Here is a 24,708-nt window from a genome sequence, read left to right on the forward strand (position 1 = left end):
AACTGATGAATTGGGTTTCATCAAAATTTTAAAATTCTTCTCATCAAAAAATGCAGTTAAAGTAATAAACAGTCTAGCCATAGACTGAGAGAAAATATTTATCATATAGTCAATTTTTGTTATGTGTAGTAAGTATGTTCTATAAACTCACCATGAACACTGAATTAGCAAATATTGAGCTATTGATCCTAGGGAAAATACAGGGTTTCATGTGATCCTCTGATCAAAACATTTTTATCAACAGATCAATAAATAACATTGTTTTATATGTGTTTCTATACAAAGACATTTCATTTAATATATAGTGTTGATTAATTAACATTGAACTCACAGCCAACAGCACTATAACTCATGCCTGAACGGAGGTTATTTAACACACATATTTTCTCCTTAAGGTACATCGCAGACTTATTTCACTCAAGAACACAAGACAGCACTTTAGCACTACACTCGGAGGCCATTATAAACACAAAAAGGTGAAAAATGTGGCACTAGACTACAAATAAAACTTGTTTACAGTATTAGAGCTGAAATAAGAAAGCAGAGAATCCCCTTCTTTGCCCTCAACTCGGAACGTGGGTGTCAGGTGACTCAGATTTTTCAACACTTTGTGCATGTCTGCGAATGACTGAGAAAGCGCAACAAGTATTGATTATGGAGTTACAAATAAATTTTAGTGAGTGGGGGAATTCACAAATATGAATCTGTCAATAATAAGGATTGACTGTATGTATCTCTGAATATGTAATAGATGGTTAGACTTTTTAGTAAAATCAACAAAAGGCAAAAGTAATCCCTGACTAGAGAAATCAGAGCATTGTTTTCCTTTTTGAGGGATACAGACAAAGCAACTTTCTGGGATGATGTAAGTGTTTTATATCTTCATTTGGGTGGTGAATTAGTTGAGTTTATGCATTTTTCAAAACTTATCAAACTGTACATTAATACCTCAGTAAAAATAAAATATTGAAGATAGAGCTGTTTTCTATCATATTTCTTTCAATCTACGTGTATCATTGTATGTAAAGTGCCTTGTATTTAGTATACAGTTGACTTCTCTTATTTTAATTAGTCTAAAATTTTTTTTCTTTCAATTGGAGCTTTTATTCTAATTTCCTTAATATGATTCTAGGATAATTAGGTTTAAGCCTATCAAGTTGTTATGGTTTCTGTTTGTCCCACCTGATATTTGTCAATTGATTCCTCCTATCTTGTCTGTTTTTGGACTAATCAACTATTTTTTTCATTATTCCATTTTCTCTCTATTTGCTTTAAATTTTCATGATCTTGTGTGGTTCATCATAAAAACCACTCTTTTATGGTTTCCCTAGTGGTTAAAATACGTAACAGTGACTTATTACAGTCTAACTTAAGTTAATACTTTTACCATAACAGGAAAGTGCCTAAAAAGAGCTTATCTTCATTTATTCCTTCTTCTTTTTTCTTCCATTTTTATCCTATACTTTACTTCCATATATACCATAAATCTTTTAAAACATTATTAAGAAGAAATACAGATGACCAATAGGCACATGAAAAGATGCTCAACGTGGCTAATTATTAGAGAAATGCAAATCAAAACTACAATGAGGTACCACCTCACGCCGGTCAGAATGGCCATCATCAAAAAGTCTACAAATAACAAATGCTGGAGAGGGTGTGGAGAAAAGGGGATCCTCCTACAGTGTTGGTGGGAATGTAAGTTAGTACAGCCACTGTGGGTTCCTCAGTAAAATAAAAATTGAATTACCATATGATCCAGCAATCCCATTCCTGGGCATATATCCAGACAAAAGTATAATTAAAAAAGATACATGCACCCCTATGTTCATAGCAGCACTATTCACAATAGCCAAGACATGGAAACAACCTAAATGCCCATCAACAGATGAATGGATAAAGATATGGTACATATATACAGTGGAATACTACACAGCCATAAAAAAGAATGAAATAATGTCATTTGCAGCAACATGGGTGCAACCAGAGATTATCATACTAAGTGAAGTAAGTCAGAAAGACAAATACCATACAATATCACTTATGTGTGGAATCTATTATATGACACAATTGAACCTATCCATGAAACAGAAACAGAATCAGGGACACAGAGAATTGACTAGTGGTTGCCAAGGGGGTGGGGGGTGGGAGAGGGTTGGACTGGGAGTTTGGGATTAGCAGATGCAAACTGGTATATATAGGATGGATAAACAACAAGGTCCTACTGTATAGCACAGGGAACTATATTCAATATCCTGTGATAAACCACAATGGAAAAGAATATGAAAAAGAATATATATATGTGCATAACTGAGTCACTTTGCTGTACAGCAATTGACACATTGTAACTCAACTATACTTCAATAAAAAATAAATTTAAAAAACACAAAAAAACAAACAAAAAAGACATTATTGTTTTAGTTTTTTGAACAGCCAATTTTAGCTTATAATTACCCACATATCTTCCTTTTGCATTCTTCTTAAAAGAAGGTCTTTCGGGATCCACCCATTCCCAGCCAGTCCCTCATTTCATCTTAACTAGTTTTATTTTTGCATAGTATTGATGATCCTAACAACTAATCTTGCTCTTCCCTTCCTGGCTTATTTTCTGACTACCCCTAAGGGCAGCGAAGGGTCCCTGAGAGTGAATTTGTGTGTACTCCCAGAACGTAGCACAGCCCCTGTCCTGGAGAAATGGGCACTCATTCCACATGTGTTAAATGACCCCAGCATCCCGGCTTTGCCTTTTGAAGGCTTTCAACTTCCCATCACCACCCACAAAGTTCCATCAGTGCTCTGGCTTCGTGATGCCCAATCCGAGGAAGAATGAGGAGCCTGAGGTTGGAGAAGGAGGGCCGAGAGGGAGGATGTGCCCAGAGGGGAGCCGTCCTCTCCACAATGAAGGACAAGGAGCTGGGGAAGAAGGAAACGAGTGCACTGCACGGGGGGCAAATGGGGAGCCTGGACGTGCCCCGTCAGGGGTGGAGGTGACAATGGCAACTGCTGCTTCGCAGCTTGCAGGATCTTAGTTCCCTGACCAGGGACTGAACCCGGGCCCCGGCAGTGAAAGCACAGAGTCCTAACCACTGGACCTCTAGGGAATTCCCAAAAGCCCCTCTTAATGAATGGACCTCTGAGGACCGTCTGGAAAATCCAGCATCAGAGGGACAAGAGAGGCTCCTTGGCTGCAGGACACCCTCAGACCCATGCCACCTAAGCGAACATGAAGTTCCTTCTGGATACTAAGAGGTTTGGTGTGCACGCCTTGGGGAAGCTACAGTGTAGACTCGTACCTCTCCTGAGCCTCTGATGGTTACTTCCTCGGGCCGTTTTCTCTGTGAGTGTCCTTGAGAGGATCCGACACCTCCAGAATGGTTCTGCACATACTCCTGGTTCCTGCACATACTCACAGATTAGTCCCTGGGCCTGGAGTGAGGCAGGTACTTCTAGGAGAGGGGTTGGGAGTTGTGGGGCATAGAGGGCTGTGGTGGGTGACTGAGGGTCCCTGCTCCCTATCAGGCCTGAAAACCCCTGTGTTATCCTGCCGCAGTGGAAGGGGCACTCACTCAGGCAGGGATGGAGGAGGGAGGATAGAGGGGAGAGTGAAGCCAGGTCCTTACAGGAAGGTTTGTGGCCACTCCAGGCTGATCACTGCAGGGGTGGGGTAAACTTGTGTGGGGCGGGGTGGGCAGTGCTCTTTTCTGTTCAGGGGCTGAGTAGGAACAGGATTCCCCACCACTCCATCCCAGAAAACCCTGCATCCTCTCTGTTCCCTGCCTCCTGGTTCCTAAGAGGCGCTGGCATTGCTATTCTGTGGTGTGGAGTTCAGGTAAGTGATTCTGGAACAGGACGCTGCTTGGAGTGTCTTTCTCTTTCAAGCAGACTTAATTCCAATTGAATTAGGACATAGGCAAACCCCACTTAAGTGGGCATCTCACCCTCCTGTGAAAGTCATCAAGCAAGGATACTCCTGCCCTGGGGACCTTTTATCATGAATGGAAATTGCATCTTGTCAAATGCTTTTTCTGCATCTATCGAAATGATCATGTGATTTTTATTCTTCCTTTTGTTAATATGGTATATCACATTGATTGATTTACAAATGTTAAATCATTCTCATGTCCCTGGAATAAATTCAAAGGATCATGATATATGATCCTTTTTATATATTGCTGCATTCGGTTTGCTAATATTTTGTTGAGCATTTTTGCATCTATGTTCACCAAAGTTATTGGCATTTGAGTTTCTTTTTTTTTTTGCAATGTCTGTCTGGTTTTGGCATCAGGTAAATTGTGGCCTCATAGAATGAATTTAGGAGTGTTTCATCCTCTTCAATTTTTTGGAATACTTTAGGAAGGATAGGTATGAGTTCCTTGTCCATGTCCATTCCTAGATTTTTGTTTGCTGGGAGTTTTAAAATTATAAATCCAATTTCACTACTACTGATTGGTCTGTTCTAATTGTCTGTTTCTTCTTGAGTCAGTCTTGTCAGGTTGTATGTTTCTACAAATATGTCCACTTCTTCATTGTTGGCCATTTTGTTGGAATACTGCTCTTCACAGTATCCTCTTATAATTTTTTTTGTACCCCTGTGGTATCAGTGGTTATTTCTCCTCTCATTTTTTATTGTTTCGTATTTTGGTTTTTGGGGGTCCTCTCTCTTTTCTTCTTGGTGGGCCAGGCTAAAGGTTTATCAATTTTGTTTATCTCCCTCAAACGGCACAAACAAAATTATGAGGAAAAACTCCCAATGAGTCTCATCACAATGTAGTATGTATTATGGGTAGTTAAGATTCAGTGCCTTAGAAAACCCTCAGAGTTCAGAAAGGACGAAAGTGGACACTGTGAGGAAGAGAGGTTGTCCACCAGCAAGCATGTTAGGAAGGAAAAATGAATTATTTCTACCGTCATCATCAAAAACCTAAATTCTTCCAAGTATTGGGGTACAGTGTGGCATGTGACTGTTTTGAGATCAGTCACAAAACTGCACAAATATGCCGGTTTTTACTCATGAAAAACCCTGATGTGATTAAAGGAAGATCACCTATGAGTGGGTAAAAGATCTTCCCCTATTTCCCAACACGGGGATGCAACACTGATAACCTACTTCCCAGATGCACATATTGCTCGGATGCCGTAGATGGTCTCCAACAGTCTGCTGCTTGCTGTCTCTGTCCGTCTGTCTGTCTCTCTTTTTCTCTTTCTCTTTCTTGTCAGCATAGGGTTAAGAGTTAAGAAGTTCCACCATAAGAACATGGGGGGAAAAACCTAGGCAATATCTCCTATCCTTCAGATATAACTTTAAAATATTTTTTAAAAAAACATTTAAAAAGTAAAAGCTTCTTGAGAAACTATGGTTAACCCCTAATAAGTGTATAATAATTGGTAACAAATGTTTAAAGGGTATTTTCAAAGTCAACTAATAAGAACATAACAAAGGAAATTCATAAACTTGGGAACAACTGAGGTAGCTACGCAGAGTGAAATAAGTGAGACACGGAAAGAAAAATACTCTATGATTTCACACTTATATGTGGAGCCTAAATTGTCAGATTCATAGAACCGGAAAATAGAATGGTGGTTGTCAAGGGCTGGAGGATGGGGGAAATGAAGGGATGTTAGTCAAAGGGTACAAAGTTTCAGTTATAAGATGAATAAGTCCTGGGGATCTAATGTACAGCATTGTGGTTACAGTGAATAACACTGTATCATATACTTGAAATTTGCCAAGGGAGTAGATATTAAGTGTTCTTATCACACACACACAAAAGGTAACTACGTGAGGTAATGGAGATGTGTTAATTAACTTGATTGTGCTAATCGTTTCACAATTGTATATGTTATTTCAAACCATCATATTGCACACCTTAAAAAACTCACATTGTCCAACCTAAATATATACGTATTTTATTTGCCAATCATACCTCAATAAAGCTTAGAAAATATAAGAAAATGTTTCAGTCTCTAAGAGGAAAATGGGCTTTGGGGTTCAGCAGTGGAGAAATCTGAGGCAGGAGAGTATTTGGGGAGCTCTAAAAGACAAGCTTGGCAAATGAGAAGTTCATATGTGATAAAAGGTTGGGGAATTTGGCAATATAGGGGAAGAACACTCAGCTGGCAAAGTAGGAGGATTATTTTCTCATTACAATGTTTTTCCAATTTTAATCAAGCCTCATTTGGCAAAAGTATGAATATATAAATTCTTAAGGACTTAAGTGGAAGTGTTTTCCCAGGAGCCCATAGTTCCCATGTATAGTCTCTTAGAAGGCACAAAAAGTTTCTTGAGGTAGCCCAACACTGAAGAGTCGGTGCCTGGTCTCCAAAAAAGACATCTGTGCTCCCAGCTACAACCCCACCCCAGGGCCACCACCTATGCCCTACATGTTGTATATTACTCTTCTCAGAAAGGTGCCGTTCATATTTTAGTCCACATTAATGACACCTTCTTGTGAAAGGAACTGCACACTGAATGGCTCAGTGTGGCAGCCCAATCCAAATATGATTAATATATTTACCATCTAGTGGAAAAAGTAGACATCTTGTAAGAGCAGATGGGGAATTTCAGCACAGAGATAGAAACTATAAGAAAGGGTTAAATGGAAATGCTTTCATTCAAGCCTTCACAGGTTTCTTCTGCCTTTGCATGGCACTGAAATAATTATGGGCACGTTAAAGTAAATCTTCATCTCTGAAAGAAGTTTGTTGTTTTTCTATATTTGTAGCATTTCCATTTAACTCTTTCTTGTAGTTTCTACCTCTGTGCTAAAGTTCCCCATCTGCTCATGCAGTATGTCTACTTTTTCTATTAGATACTTAAATATATTAATCATAGTTACGGTAAAGTCCCTGTCTGATAGTTCTGATATCTGGATGATCTTGGAATCTGGTTTTATTGTTTTGTTTGTCCCTTGATAGTAGCTTTCCTTCTCTTTCTTTTGAGTGTGTATTTTAAAACTTTCAGTTGATGCTGAACATCATGTAGAACAGTAGAAAACGAGGTAAATAATATTTGCACCTGGACATGAACACACCGCTTCTTCTTGCAGGCTTTTCTTATGTGATAGGGCAGTTGAGTCAATCTTGTCAGTTATTAATTTGGGATTGGGATTTATCCTTGTGGTAGTTAGCTTAAATGCAAGACAGGGTTTTAATTCTTCCAGCATTGTTTTGTGCTTAGGGTAATGTCAGGTTTCCAGAGGATTTTTCTCAGTGCTTCTGCTTTACTCCTTGATCTCTGACATCCATCACACCTAAACCACACACTGATCTCTCTCCAGGTCCTACCCCCTTCCCAGTGGTGTTCTTGCTTGTGCCATGGGTGCTTGCTAGGCAAGTACAATTACTTCACTTTCTCTGTCACTGGTAAGCCAGTCTCTGCATCCCACTTCTCCTGGGAGGAGCTATCTTTCCTTAAAATCAAGCTGCTTAATAGATCTAGAACCTAAGATCTCCAAGTGGTTCAAGAAAAATTATGATTTGGGTGTTTATCTGACTTGCTCATGTTGTTAGGTTGAAATCCACACCTTTCATTGTTCTATATACCAGGCAGAAGCAGAATTAGATGTGCGCTTTTTAGTTGTTTCTTAGTTTCTCTTACATTCATTTTGGAATAATTTTAGATTTATGGAAAAGTTGTATATAAATAGAGTACAGTGAGTTCTCATGCACCCATCACCCAGCTTCCCGTAAGCTTCCCATCTTATGTAACCACGGTACATTAGTAAAAACTCAGAAATTAACAGTAGCACGGTAATATTAACAAAACTACAGGCATTATTTGTATTTCACCACTTTTCCCAGTAACACGCTTTTCTGTTCCTCTGATGAGTAAAATTTCCCAGTCCCTTTTTGTGTTTTGTGCCACTGACATCTTTGAAGAGTACTGGCCAGGCATTTTCTAGAATTTCCCTCAACTTGAGTTTTTCTGATGCTTTCTTTTGATTAGACTGGGGGTCTGAATTTGAGGGAATACCACAGAGATGAAGTGACCTTCCTCCTTGCATTTTATCAGGAGGTGTATCCACATAACTTATCACTGGTAGTATTAACCTTAAATTCTTAGTTACGATAGGATCTGTCTGCCAGATTTCCATAATGTAAAGTTACTACTTTTCACCTTGCCTACACTACTCTTTGGAAGTGAGTCGCTAACCCCAGCCCACATTCAAGTGGTGACAATACGTAACTAGGCTTATAGTGCTAATATAATGTACATAAATATCAAACCACTATGTTGCACACCTGAATCTAATATAATATGTCAATTATGCTTCAATTAAAAATGCGTTAAGACCCCACCTCTCATACTATCAGTGGCTTTTTGTCCAAGAAAGGCTCAAGGACAATCAATACATGAGTCATCCAATGGCCTTATCAAGTGGACTGGCACAAACTAAAAACAAGAGTAACATCCTGCCCATAAAGATATGGGTTGAGCTAGTATTGGGCTGCTGAGGTGAAAAGAATGAATAGAAAAATGTCATAAAATAAGAGGGACCAGAATGTTCCATAGGAGAGCTAAAGTTATAGCCCACGAGAAACCAGAACCTAGCAGGTAGAGAAGTCTATGGAATAGTGAATTAAGTAGCCATTTGGTGAAGTTCCCATTGTTGATAAATTTATGATCTAGGGATAACACATTTAAATTTTCTACGAATACCATCAGTTGATCAATAGATAAAGTTTTCTTACTATGAATTACTTACTAAGCATTGTAATTATAAAAGAAGTGAGGAAAGCGTACTCATACACAAAAAAGCTGAGACCAAGAAAAAAAATAATGTACTAAGGTAGACTTTGTGTGACAATTATGTCAATGTAGGCTCATCAATTGTAAGAAATGTACAATTGTGAGTGGTGAGTGATACTGATAATGGGGGGCCGGGAGCTATATCGGAAATCTCTGTACCTTCCTCTCAATTTTTCTGTGAACCTAAAAACTGCTCTAAAAAAAGTCTTTAAAAGTTAAAAACAAACTAATTTTAAAAAGTAAAACTGCATATAGTAAGAGCATATAGATAAAAAAATAATGTGCAGTAAAATTGAATTTTTTTGTATGTACATAGACCTATGATTTTAACATATGTATAGATTTGAGTAAACATCACCACTATCAAGATAAAGAATAGTTGCATCACCTAAGATACTTTCCTTGTGTTATTGTTTTATAGTTACACCAACTTCCACTCCTAAACCCACAAAATGATTAACCTACTTTTCATTAATATATGTTTATCTTTTCAAGAACCTCATATAGGGCTTTCCTGGTGGCGCAGTGGTTGAGAGTCCACCTGCCGATGCAGGGGACACGGGTTCGTGCCCCGGTCCGGGAAGATCCCACATGCCGCGGAGCGGCTAGGCCCGTGAGCCATGGCCGCTGAGCCTGCGCGTCCGGAGCCTGTGCTCCGCAACAGGACAGGCCACAACAGTGAGAGGCCCGCGTATCGCAAAAAAAAAAAAAAAAAAAAAAGAACATCATATAAATGGAATCATGCAGTATGTAAGCTTTTTTTTTTTTTGGCTTCTTTTAATCAGCAAAACGCCTTTGAGATTCAACCCACTTGTATATGTCAGTGGTACATTCCTTATTATTTCTGAATTGTATTCTAGTGTTTTACTTTTACAAGTAAAGTTCTCTAAAAAATATACAAATAAGCACATAAAAATGCTCAGCATCATTAGTTATTCAAGAAACGCAAAATAAGACTATAATGAGGTAGCACTTGGCTCCTGCTAGGAGTGCTAAAATTAAAAAGATTAACTATGCTAAATGTTGTTAAGGATATAAAGGCACCAGAAATTTGAAAACGTAAAACACTACAACCAATTTGGAAAGCAGATTATCAATTTCTGAAAAAGATAAACATAAATCTGCTATATGACCTTGCCATTCCAAAACAAACGTTCACACAAAAAATTGTACATCAATGTTCATTGCAGCATTACTCATAATAGCCCAAAACTTGAAACAACCCAAATGTTCATCCACAGGTGTGGAGATGAGCAAAATATGTTCTATACATGTACTGCAATACCACGCACGCACAAACATATTTGAATCATTGATACACACAAAAACTTGGATGAATTTCTAAATAATTATGCTGATGAAAGATACTAGGCAAAAAGAGTCATACAACTTTTTCTGAAAAGAAAAGCATAACAAATAGCAGTTGCCAAGGCAACATACTGGTGTGGTTTAAGGGAGATCACCCTGGAGGGAGGGAGCAACAGGATGTACTACATTTCCTAACACAGGTATACAAAATAGATAACCTGCTTCTCAATTTCTGCCTTCCAGGGCCCTGATATGCATAGGGATACACATAAAAGAGTAAATGAAGCCAATGTAAAAATCTCCTCATTCTCAAGAGTTCTAATCAAATACTCAACAAAATACTAGCAAACTGAATCCAATAGCATATTAGAACCTAACTTAAATATAGAACAATAATGTAAGAACATGTAAAGAGTAAAACCCATAAACTAAATATCAAAACCAACGCAATGAAAATATCCACACAACATAAGCACACCCACATAAAATTACAACCCCAAACCAAACACACATACATATTACTCTTTCCAATGGCATGTAAACATGCAAAAATGAGGAAAAACTCACTCAGAGTGGTCACTACCACAGACAAGCACATAGAATATGCTGGGAGTTCAAAAAGGAGCATGTAAGTTAGTGGTAACAGTAGTCACGTGAGGTACCCTTCCTACAATATTAGGTGACAAAGAACAATTTGTGTACTTTGTAATTCAAACTAAAATTTCCCTCCGCAGTTTGGAGTGGGGTAAGCTATGGGGTTATTAGATTTAGGCACAAAAAAATCACAAACACAATTGTCAATTCAACTGTGTAATGGTTTGAACAAGCATATATTGGAGGTGACACCAGTTTCTACCCCATTTCCCAACAGAACAATGTGAAATTTACAATTTACCTTTCAGGCACTACTCGAGTCCTGTGATCATGTCCAAAAGTGTGGCTCTTGTCACCCTCTCTCTTTTCTCTTTCTCTCTCACTTAGCCTTGTATTAAGAAGGAACAACTGTAGAAAAATTAGGGGAAAAAGCCAATGCATTATTTATTCACATTTAAGAGGGTTGTAATATTTATTCAGACTCAAGCAATCCTTTTGTCACTTCATCCCTTCACATGTAGTATTTTTAAAAGTTAACATTATAAGTGTAATGAGATGAACTGAATAAAAAGTTCAGGTACCATCTTTTCCTTTCTCTTAATAATTCAAGTCATTTACTATGTTCTAATAATCAATGTTTAAAATTGATTATATACAAATAAAATTTTGTGATAGTTTAAAGTTTTTTGTCAATTATAGATGTTTTGGGCCCAATGATTTTATTTCTTTTTTTAATTGACGTATAGTTGATTTACAATATTACATTACTTTCAAGTGTACAGCATAGTGATTCAGAATTTTTACAGATTATATTTAATTAAAAGTTATTACAAGATAATGGCTATAATTCCCTGTGCTGTACAATATATCCTTGTTGCTTATGTATTTTATATATAGTAGTTTGTATCTCTTAATCCCATACCCCTAATTTGTCCCTTCCCCATTCTCTCTCCCCTTTGGTAATCACAAGTTTGTTTTCTGTATCTGTGAACCTATTTCTGTTTTGTACATACATTTGTATTATTTTTTGGATTCTACATATAAGTGATATACAGTATTTGTTTTTCTCTGTCTGACTTATTTTACTAAGCATAATATTCTCTAGGTCCATCCACATTGCTGCAAATGGTAGAATTTCATTCTTCTTTATGGCTGAGTAACATTCCATTGTATATGTATATCACCTCTTCTTTATCCATTTATCTGTCGATGGACACTTGGGTTGCTTCCATATCTTGGCTGTTGTAAGTAGTGCTACTATGAACACTGGGGTGCACGTATCTCTTCAAATTAGCATTTTCATTTTTTCCAGATATATACCCAAGAGTGGAATTGCTGGATTGTGTGGCAGTTCTATTTTTAGTTTTTTGAGGAATCTTCATACTGTTTTCCATAGTGGCTGCACTAATTTACATTCCTACCAACAGTGCACAAGGATTCCCTTTTCCCGATATCCTTGTCAACATTTGTTATTTGTACACTTTTTGATGATAGCCATTCTGACACGTGTGAGGTTTTCATCTGCATTTCTCTAATAATTGGTGATGCTGAGCATCTTTTCATGTGCCTGTTGGCCATCTGTATGTCTTATTTGGAAAAATGTCTATTCAGGTCTTCTGCCCATACCTTGACTGGGTTGTTTTTTTGATACGGAATTGTATGAGCTGTTTAAATATTTTGGATATTAAGCCCTTGTTGGTTGCATCATTTGCAAATATTTTCTCCCATTCCGTAGGTTGTCTTTTTGCTTCGTCAGTGGTACCATCTTAATCTCTAAATATATGGTGACATCAGAGAGGAGTTTCTAACCACTGGCAAAGCTCTAGGCTCTGAGAAGAAGAGTAGAATAAATGAGTTACAGGGTAAAGGGATTTGGTGTTCAGATAGAAAGTTTTCTGTATAAGGAAAGAATTTGAGCAATTCCATAGGAGACCTGAATACTATAAATAAAATTGATCTTCTAATAACAAGGCAGTTTCCTTACCTGGTACCATTATATGTGCATTGAGAATATTGTTTATATATTATATGTAGCTTCCAGAACCATAACTACAAAGTGAGTTTGGGGAAAGCACGTACCATTTATTTATATGTGACTAACCTGCTTTCTGGGGGAAAGAGCTACCCCGGGACTGTGCATAATTAGAACCTAAGAAAGAGGGTATGAAGTCCTCAACTCAGAATTTGCCATAGCTTTACAGCACTGAGCACAAGTCTTTTTCACCCAAATACATCGAGGAGAAAGGAACTCCCCCAATTCTGTGACACAGAGCCTAATTCTGCAGTATCTGAGAGACTAAATGCTAGTAACCTAGTGAGCTTTGCATGAGATAAGGAACTGGAGGATCTCAAGTCCTGAGATCTGGTCAACATGAACACTGTTGGAATACTAACTTTCACCTCTACCAAGGGAGAGGCAACTGTCCTCTGTTTATTTTACTTTTTCATTTATATGCCTCTTCCTCTCTGACATGAGTACAAGTTTCTTGAAGGCAGGTCCAGTTCTTGTTCAACTACGTATCACCTCATACCAAAAATCTGCACATTAGAGACATTCTACAAATGCCTTTAAATTTATCCCTTTAAATTTTGAGATCCCATAGATCTCAAATCAATAACCTAACTTTCCAATATAATAAACTAGAAACAGAAGAGAAACTAAACTCAAAGCAAGCAGAAAAAAGGAGCTAATAAAGATTAGATTAGAAATAAATGAATTATAGAATAGAAAAACAATAGACAATATCAATGAAACCAAGTTGGTTCTTAGAATAGTTCAAGAAAATTGACAAAACTTCAGCTAAACTGACCAATAAAATAAGATTCAAATGACTAAAATCAGGAATGAAAGAATGGACATTACTATCAACTTTACAGAAATAAGGATTATAAGGAGATACTATGAAACATTATATATTAACAAAAATTCCTAGGAAGACACAAACTACTGAAACTAACTCAAGAAGAAATAGAAAATCTGAACATACCTATAAGTAAAGAGATTGAATTAGTAATCAGAGGGTTTCCACAGAGGAAACCCCAAGACAAAATAGCTTCACTGCTGAATTCTACCAAATGTTAATACAAGAATAAACACCAGTCCTTTTCCAAAATATAGAAAAGGAGGGAATAGTTTCCAACTCATTCTATACGGCCAGTATTATCCTGATACCAAAGCCAGAAAAATACATACAGGCCAATATCACCTAGGTGGTATTATAGAATATAAAAACCCTCAACAAAAATACTAGCAAACTGAATACAGCAACATAGAAAAAGGATTATATACCAAGCAAGTGGGATTCATCCGAAGTATGCAAAGTTGTTCAACATATGTGAATCAATGTAACACATCATTTTAATAGAAGAAAGGAAAAAACACATGATCATCCCAATAGAGAACAAACATTTAACAAAATCTAACATCATTTCACAATAAAAACCATCAACAGACCACATCTCCACCAAAATTCTTTCCAGTTTGGTCAGGCCTTTTCAGAACAGTGGGCTGCAAATCTCTGAAGAATATGTATGAGAAGCTTTTTCCAGGGACCCTCATATGCTGTGTCTGGCCTCTTTTTTTTTTTTTTTTTTGGCCTCAATGCACAGCTTGTGGGGTCTTAGTTCTCCAACCAGGGCAGTGGTGAAAGCACCTAGTCCTACCCACTGGAGCATCAGGGCCTGGCCTCTTGAGATGCTCTTCTGAGGGTCCTCTGTAATAGCTCAGCACTGAAGGGTGGTACCTTACTCACAGGAGGGCAGCTCTATGTCTGAAGCTCCACCTCCACTCCCAGGACTACCACATGTTGATGTACATGTTGTACATGACTCTACTTCAAAAGCAAACTTCACGGTTTAGTTTGTGTGAATCACACTATCTTGAGTAGGGCACTGCATACAATGTGGCTGAATGTGGCAGCCCCGCTCAAAGACATCTCACACAGCTTTCATGCCACCTCTCACACCTTTAAGCCTTTGAATAGACATCAACATTTATCTAAAGTGCCTCTGCAACCTCTACATCACTGCTCTTCCTCTTCCATCTTTCTCTGAGAGTCCCCTCACCTACTGCATCTTTAATGAGCCAGGTTTCAGGAGCAAGGTAGAATAAATCTCCCTCTATCTCTTCTTACTTAGGAATAATAATCCATACCTGCATTATCCTTTTGATTTTCAAAGTATTAATGATATTAGTGTTAGTTCATTAAAAACCATTTTCCCACCCCCCCCCAAAGTAATCCTTTAAGTAGAAAAGTCAAACACCTCATTCCCCAGGCTCCTGCGCTGCAAAATTCCTGATCTTTTTTTAAGTGTTCTTTATCTAAACTCCAACCCACAGAAAAGCCAGTCAAGAGCATCAAGAACGCCCTTGGAGAGAAGAGTGGGAATTTAGGTGCCAGGACAGTGAGATCAAAAGCCCACTTCTTCCACAGATGCTGGAGGAAAAAAAAATGGCCTGTATAAACAAACAAAAATGGTTTACAAAACAGAATTTCTGAGGCTTTCATGTGAGAACTGTTTGCTAAGTGCATTTTCTTCACCTTTCCGTTCTGTCTCTCTAGGCGTTTTCAACTCTCATGACAACATGCAACTGCGTAAATTCAGAATGAAGTTCAGGGTAAAGAATTTCCAAAAATAAATGGGACTTTGAGAGATTAGCAACCGGAATTGGAAGTTCTTACAGATAGAGAGGTGGGGAGATTTGGGGAAATCCATACCTGGCTGTAATACTTTTCATTGAAAGAAAAAGGAAAACTGGGGTGAAGTAAATAGATCCAGATGACTCCAACTCCTTGGCCTCTTCTACTTAATACCCATCACTGATAATAGGAATCTTAGAATGAATGAGACAAATCGCATGAGGACACTGCAGTTCTGAGGCTTTTATTTTAATGATCAAAGGAGAGGAATAAGGAGCCTACCTAGACCACTTCCTGTTGCTAGGTAGTGGATTGGGAAACACCATGCCTGTATTGACTTCTTCTGCTGGGTGAGGGAGCATAAGATAATCTCCAGTCTTGAAGTTCCTAACCAGTTCACCTCCTTCTTTCCAACTTTCTGAGTTTTCCTTTAGTTGCCTTTTGTGTTATTTCCAGTTTTATAGTTGTATTTAGCTGAGATGTGCAGGGTTTGGGCTATGCCACTTTGTCTGAACCTGAAATCTCCCAATTTACTTGCAAGATTTGGATTTGCAATGATTTTCAGTGCAATGTGTTTTTTGCAAATTCTGGTTTTAAGCCCATGGCAACTACTGAGATAGTTCTGGTGATGAGAGAGCTAATATCATCTCCCTGCCACATGCATTCCTGGGGAATGTTTTAGGATAGAGAAAAGGAAGTGGTAAATGGTAGGATATTCATGACTATTTAGTCAAAAGCAGCTATTGCAAACATAGAAATGGGAAACAGGAGAATACAGAAAATCAGATATACCCATATCTGCCTTTATCCACCACCACCATCCTACACAACTCCCACTCTCATCTCAGCCCAGACCCTCTCACTGGACACCTAAAGACAGAGGTGACAGAGTTCTCACTCATCCCTTTTGTCTTAGTCCACTCAGGCTGCTATAAAAGTACCATAGACTGGGTAGCTTGTAAACAGAAATATATTGCTGATAGTTCTGGAGGTTGGAGGTCTGGGACCAGGATGCCAGCATAATTGAGTTTTGATGAAGGTCCTCTTCAATTCTGCCAATTCTGGTTAGGGAAATACCTCTTAGATCAAAAGCATGATCCATAAAAGAACAAACTGAAAAACTGGACCTCATCCAAAGTAAGTTCTGCTCTTTGAAAGATATTGTTAAAGAATGAAAAGACCACATAGTAGAGAATGGGAGACAATATTTGCAAATCACATATCTGATAAGGAACTTGTACCCAGAAATTATAAAGAACCCTCAATACTCATTAACAAGTCAAACACAATTAAAAATGGACAAAAGATTTAAATAGGCACTTCACCAAGAGAGATAGAGGGATGGGGATTAATCACATGAAGAGATGCTCTACATCTTTAGTAAACAGGGAAATGCAAATTAATACCACAACAAAACACCAGAATACATTTATTTGAATAGCTAAAATTAAAATGATAGGCAATAAAAAATACTGGCAAAGATGTAGAGTAACTCTTATAAACTGGTACTGGGAATGTAAAACAGTACAACCACTTTGGAAAACAGCTTGTTAGTTTCTTGGAAAGGTAGATATATGACTACTATATTATATGATCCAGACTTTCAAAGAGAATTAAAGTATATTTCCATACGGATACTTGTACAAGGATATTTTTATTTCCATACAGAGATTTGTAGATATATGACTACTATATTATATGATCCAGACTTTCAAAGAGAATTAAAGTATATTTCCATACAGATATTTATACAAGGACCATAGCTACTGTATTTCTAATAGTTAAAGCCCAAATCACTCCAAACTGGAGACAAATGCTAATCAATAAGTGAATGCATTAAGGAAAAAAAAATCTGTGGTATATCTACACAATAAAATACTATTCAGCTATAAAAATAAGTGAATTATTGATTCACATAACAATATGGATGAAGTTCAAAATAATTATGCTGAGGAAAATAAAGTAGACAAAAAGGCTACATACATACATTTATATATATATATATATATATATATATAAATTATTTTTGAATTCACCATAACCATAGGGGTTATGAAGCTGCCTAGAACATTTAACAACAAGGACCTACTGTAAAGCACAGGGGACTATATTCAATACCTTATAAGGGAAGAGAATCTTAAAAAGAATATATATATGTGTAACTGAATCACTTTGCTGTACACCTGAAACATTGTAAATCAACTACAATTTAAAAAAAAGAATTGCTATATATATACAAAACCATATATTTTAAATAAATATTTACATATACTTTGAAAGGAAACATGCATATGTTTTCAAGTAAGAAAGTGCATCCAAACTCCTGAGGAACAACTCATCTTCGATCTTGAGAGAGTAAAGAGCTTTTGGGTATAAAGTGAAAGCAGGAGGGAATTTGAAAAGTCCCAAAGGAAAAGGGAAAGGCTTGGGAACTATAAAGAATACTGCTAGGAAAGAACAGGTCAGAGGTTTGGAGGGGCATAAAAAGTACTAGGTTCTGGGCTTCCCTGGTGGCGCAGTGGTTGAGAATCTGCCTGCCAATGCAGGGGACACGGGTTCGTGCCCCGGTCCAGGAAGATCCCACATGCCGCGGAGCAACTAAGCCCGTGCGCCACAGCTACTGAGCCTGCGCGACTGGAGCCTGTGCTCTGCAACAAGAGAAGGCCGCGACAGTGAGAGGCCCGCGCACCGCGATGAAGAGTGGCCCCCGCTCGCCGCAACTAGAGAAAGCCCTCGCACAGAAACGAAGACCCAACACAGCCAAAAATAAATAAATAAATAAATTTATAAAAAAGTACTAGGTTCTGCAAACAGTAGAAGCTTTGAATTCACAAAGAGGGAAAGCCACATCCTCACTACAAATGTGATACCCCTGTGGGCACACCTCCTTTGGACAAGGGTATAAAAATCTACAAATCCCTGGAAAAACTCCATGGGTGACTTTTCCCAGAAGCCCTCAGTCCCTAGGTCTTATTCTTCAAGACCTGCTTATAAGAGTCAATTGAGGTAGCCCAGCAACGGGAGAAAGGTGCTTGGACTCAAGGAAGAGCAGCTCTGTGTATGCAGCTATATACAGTCACCCCCAAAGCCACCACATAGGACGCATATGATGTGCATTACTCTACTCAAAAAGGTGCTAATCATGCTTTAGTGAATGTGAAAGACACCATCTAGAGTAGGGCACTACACTCAGCTGAAGTTGATGGCCCTGCCCAAATACATACATGTAATTTTCATTCAACATTGAATTTCCTGCATGGGAGCGACCACCCCACTGTCCTTCTCTTATCCTTTCTGAGTGAGTATCCCCTTACTTGCTACATATTTAACACGCTGGGTTTGAGGCCTGAGAGATAAAAAGCCACCTCCTTTTTTCTTGTCCTCAGGTAAGAGATAACCTCATCAACATTTTCCTATTGATTTTCAAGTTGTGAGAAATAGTTTGCTTTCCACCAAAGCTAAAGGTTTGCCCAACACACCCATCACATCCTTCTCTGCCCTGACCTTCCCAGTCTTTTGTTCAGAGTTCTATAACTTAACTCCCAAACCCTAGAAGCAGCAAGGTAAACATGCAGGAAACTCAAGAGACCAGGGGAGATTATTTAGATGGTGCCAGGATTCACAGGGCAGAAATTCCACTTTCTCCACCATTCCTGGGAGTGTCTGATTCTACCTTCAGAGTCCTGGATTTTTTCAACTTTTCCTAGAGTTCCCATTATTGAGAGAATATCCTCTAATCTTTTCATTTGGAGGCACAGGCCTCCAAGAGTCTGTCTTTTGCTTTTAAAACCGAAGCTGAGGGAAGGTGGAAGCAAGTAGGTGAGAGAAATTCACACACTCAGAACCAGTTTTATTTTAAGAGCTAGGGAGATGAGTTAAACAAGAGCCTGCATAGAGGGAGGTAGGTATATTTAGTAAAATACACAATTGGCTAAATCACTTGTCATGGAGAGACAGGGAGAATGAAGTAAGAGACATTTAAACTGGAGGTCCCCAAGTCCCCCAGCACTCAGGCACCTACATTGCTGTCAATAGACTAAAATGACTCAAGTCTAGATCTCAAATCCACATCTATACAACAAGTAAAAACTAAAATAAACAGAATATATATATATTTTAAAATTCCCAGTCAATAAGGACATGAAACGATTCTCCACATCACTCATCATTAGGAAAATGAAATCAAAACCACAATGAGATACCATTTCACAACCATTAGGATAGCTATTATAAGAAACAAAAACAAACTAGAAGATTACAACTATTGGTGAGGACGTGGGGAAATCAGAACCTTTGTCCATTGCTGGTGGGGATGTAAAATGGTACAGCCACCATAGAAAACAATATGGCAGTTTTTCAAGAAAATAAAAATAAAATTACCATATGATCCAGCAATTCCACTTCTGGGTATATACCCAAAACAATTAAAAACAGAGACTGGGAAAAAAAAACAGAGACTGGAACAGATATTTGTACACCAATGTTCATAGCAGCATTATTAATTTTTTTATAATTTTTTAAAATTTATTTATTTATTTATTTTTGGCTGTATTGGCTCTTAATTGCTGCGTGCGTGCTTTCTCTAGTTGTGGCGAGCGGGGGCTATAAGCTTTGTTGCGGTGCATGGGCTTCTCACTGCAGTGGCTTCTCTTGTTGTGGAGCACGGGCTCTAGGGACGTGAGCTTCAGCAGTTGTGGCACACGGGTTCAGTAGTTGTGGCTCACAGGCTCTAGAGCACAGGCTCAGTAGTTGCGGCGCACAGGTTTAGTTGCTCTGTGGCATGTGGGATCTTCCCGGACCAGGGCTCGAACCCGTGTCCCCTGCATTGGCAGGTGGATTCTTAACCACTGCGCCACCAGGGAAGTCCCTTATAGCAGCATTATTATTCACAATAGCCAAAAGATGGAAACAACCCAAAGGTCCATTGGCTGATGAATGGATATACAAAATGCGGTATACAATACACTGAAATATTATTCAGCCTTAAAAAGGAAGTGTTGATAAATTCCACATGCTGTAACATGGATAAGCCTTGAAGACATTATGCCAAGCAAAATAAGTCAATCACAAAGAGATACTGTATTATTCCAGTTATATGAGGTACCTAGAATAGGCAAATTCATAGAGGCAGAAAGTAGAATAGAGATGACCAAGGGCTAGTGCCGAGGGGCTAATGGAGAGTTATTGTTTAACAGGAACACAGTTTTGGTTTGGGAAGACAAAAAAGTTCTGGATATGGGTAGTGGTGATGGTTACATGGCAATGTGAATGGACTTAATGTCAATGAATTGTACACTTTAAAAGGGTTAAAATTCATTATATATATTTAACCACAATTTTTTAAAATTCCAAATATATAACACCAAGAAGAACATAAGCACCTTGCCAAAAAATACCAAAACTAAAATAAGAAGTAATAAATAAAAAATCACTCAACCTCAATATAAAATAAAACCACTCTAAGTACACACACGGTGTTCTGTGTTAACAATGCTAGTAGACAAAATAGAGGATTTTTTTCCTCCTCTTTCCTCTTTAACCCAAACTCCCCTGTTAAAGCTAGGTAGCAAATTTCCTCAAAAAGAAGTTGTCAAGTAAACCCCTAGTGTGGATTAAAGGAGAGTAGAATCAGGAAGTCCCCATTTCCCTACACAGAAATGTAAAATGTACAACTTGCTCCCCATACATTGCTCCAGTCCCAAGGCTTATAGCACTGTCGCTGTCTTTCGCTCTTTCTCCCCAACTAGGTTAAGAAGGGACATCAAGAGTGGGATATAAAAACCAACAATATTTCATCATAGAAGGCTGTCTGAGCACTGGTTCCTCCTTGCCCTTTCTCTCCCTTCACATATACATTTGAAGGGAAAAAATGGCAAGAGTCTAAAGAGTGTAAAAGTTTTGGGAAATTTGGGGTCATTTGGTAACGTCATATAAGATCCAAAAGTATTTCCAAAAGAATGGGAATATTTTAGGTCCCTGAAGAAAGTCATGGCTTCAATCCCTGAGATTCAATGAAGTTTTGGTCCAGTGGTGGGGGAAACTGAGAAGCAGGAGAGAATCTGGGGACTAAGAAATAAAACATTTTGGAAAAAATGAAGGGAAGTGATAGGTGGAAAAGGTTAAGAGTTTGGGGAGAAAGGAAGAAAATTGGGTTCTACAGAGTGGAAAAGGAGGGATAAGACAGAAAGGAAGGCTTTGTTCTTCTAGCAAGTCTTGTTTCCATTTGGTCAGGCCACTTTCAGACAAAGGATTTTAAATCACTGAATAACCTATATGCGAGGGAGGCTTCTCCCATGGGATCTTAGCCTGTAGGTTTTACACCTTAGGAGGCACTTAAAGTTTCCTGAGGTAGCTCAGTATTGAAGTGGAGAAGAGTACCTAAGCTCAAAAGAAAGCAGCTCTCTTAATGCTGAAAAACACCTACCAGTTTTAGGGCCACCACTTATTTGTGTATGCTTTGCCAATATGATGTTACAGGGAACTAATTTATCCTCCCACCTGAAACAATGAAAAAAGCTGTCAAAATATAGGAAACAACAGATTATAAGACACCAGAAATCAGGCAGGGAAGGATAGTGATCCGTCCCTGAGACACGGGCAGCAAACCATAAATAATATTTCTATATACTAGGAATGAACAATTATGAGTTAAACATTTTTAAATGGTACCATTTAAGCTAGAATAAAACTTACATATGTAGCCACAAATAAAGGGAGACATATATTGTGCTCATGGATTGGAAGAGTCAGTATGGTAAGATGTCAAATCTTTCCACATGCATCCATAAATTTAATTTCATCCTAATCAAAAATCTCACGAGGAATTTGCATAAATATCAACAATTTGATTCTAAAATTTATAAGGAAATACAAAAGAACCAGAATAGCTACACCAATTTTAAAAATAGGTACAAAGTTGTAAGACTAACACTGTCTGATTTCAACACTTAGTATAAAGGTACAGTAATCAAGAGAGTGTGGTATTGGTGAGAAAATAGATCAATGGAACAGAATAGAGAGCCCAGAAATAGGTCCTTATAAATAAAATTAAAGAGTAGGATGTGGATCAACTAGAGATATCACACATTTCTGGCCGCAGTGCAAAGTGGTACATCCACTTTGAATGTTCGGCAGCTTCCTGTAAGTTAAATATTCACATATGGCTCAGTGATCCCACTCCTAGATATTTACTCTAGAGAAATGAAAACTTGTGTTCACACAAAAATCTGTACTCAAATGTTTATAGCAGTTCTATTCTTAATTGCCCCAAATAATTGGAAACAACCCAAATATCCTTCAATAGTTGAATGGATAAAAACACTCTGGTATGTCCATACCATGGAATATTACTTAGCAATAAAAAGGAGCACACACAACAACTTCATGAATATCAAATGCATTATGCTAAGTGAAAGTAGCCTAACATAAAGACTATATTCTGTATGATGTCACTTATCTGAAATTATGAAAAAAACAAAACTACAGTGACAGAATGCAGATCTGTTGTTTCCGGAGTCTAAGGGTGAGAAAAGGGATTGACTCTAAACAGACATGAAGGAATCTGGGGCTGACAGAAATGTTTGGGTGTTAGTTACACTACTGAACATATTTGTAAAAGTTTATTAATATATATGATATGGGGTGAAGCGAGACAAGTGGCTGTTTGGAAAGAGCAATATTGACAAACATCAGCTGTCAACTCAATGCTCTGTTGTTATTCAAAGGCTGGGGAATCAGGATATACTAATTTTTCAACATAGGAATGTACAATATACAAAGTATTTCCCAATAATTGCTGCAGTGCTGAACTGGTCTCCAGGACTGTGATGCTTGCCATCTTTTACCTTTCTCTGTTTGTCTCTCTCTTCTAGTCTCTCTTTGAAGGAGCTGGGTTAAGACAGGACCCTTTAAGAACAGAAAGAAAAGTTTGTGCGATGTGTCTTTAGTTCTAAAGGTCTGATAAGTGAAACCCCTCATCACTCACTTCAACAAATGTTGCACATAAAACACAAAAAAATACTTAAAGTGTGCAAAGAGACTAACTGAATGAAAAGTTCTGGTCACCATCTGAACTGCTGCTGATATAGTGATATCGTAGAGGATATTAAAGAAGAAGAAGCTTCTAGGTTCCTTAGAAGAGAAGTGGCATTAGTGCACAAGAGGGAAAAGGGTGAAAGAAAGGGAGAACAATGGACCCAACCCAAGTCTTTTCCCGGGGTCTCAGGTCCTTTTTGGATAAAGGTATGTGAATCTTTGAAGAACCTGGATGGGAAGTTTTCCCAAGAGCCCTCAGATCCTAGGTCTCATCTTTCCGGAGGCACTTAAGGGTCTTCTGAGAGGATGGTGATTTGGCCAAAGTGAATACAGCTGTGTAGAGACAACCACACCACCTCCCCACAGGCCACCACATGTGATTGTACATGTTGTGAATTATCTCACTCAAAAAAGTGCCAATCATATTTTAGTGTACCTGAATGACACTCTTTGGAGTGGGACACTGCACAGAGTATGGTTAAGTGTGGTGACTCTGCCCAAATGCTCCCCAGCCGTGTTACTTTCATAGTCACCTGATGCTTCCATGTGTGGCCCCCAGGATTTATACAAAACGTATATAAAACACCCACTCCAATGCCTTCTCTCTTCCACCTCTCCCTGCATTAGTATCCTCTCACCTGCTGCATGCTCGATTTGCAGGTTTTCAGGCTGAGACAGAATGATCCTTTCTTCTCTCCTCCTCCTCCTCACTGCCTGTAGCCCAAGCTCCAGAGCAGTGAATCAGAGATTTTTTGCCAAGTGTGAGAGGCTGGTCTAAATAACATAGGGTATTAAAGCTCTCATAAAAATGTGAATTCATTTGTAACAGAGTGTGGGTAAAGTCAAACCTAATGGCACTCAGGAAAATAATGCAGGGACTTCCCTGGTGGCTCAGTGGTTAAGAATCCACCTGCCAATGCAGAGGGCACGGGTTCAATCCCCGGTCCAGGAAGATCCTACATGCTGCGGAGCAACTAGGCCTGTGCTCCACAGCTACTAAGCCTGCACTCTAGAGCCCGCGAGCCACAACTACTGAGCCCACACACCACAACTACTGAAGTCCACATGCCTAGAGCCCATGCTCCTCAACAAGAGAAGCCACTGCAATGAGAAGCCCCTGCAATGCAACGAAGAGTAGTCCCCGCTCACCGCCAACTAATGAAAGCCCGCATGCAGCAATGAAGACCCAATGCAGCCATAAATAAATAAATTTATAAAAAAGAAAAAGAAAATAATGCAGACTTGGGGGATAAGTAAAAGATGAGGCTGGTAGCTATATGAGAATAACAAACTAAACCAAAGGCCAGCTTGTCTACCAGAGAGCACCAGATAAAGAGAAAGCAAGTAAGAGCTCTTCTAATACCACAACAAATCTGAAAGACT

The sequence above is a fragment of the Orcinus orca genome, chromosome X (genome assembly GCF_937001465.1).
Source record: "Orcinus orca chromosome X, mOrcOrc1.1, whole genome shotgun sequence".
NCBI classification, from domain to species: domain Eukaryota; kingdom Metazoa; phylum Chordata; class Mammalia; order Artiodactyla; family Delphinidae; genus Orcinus; species Orcinus orca.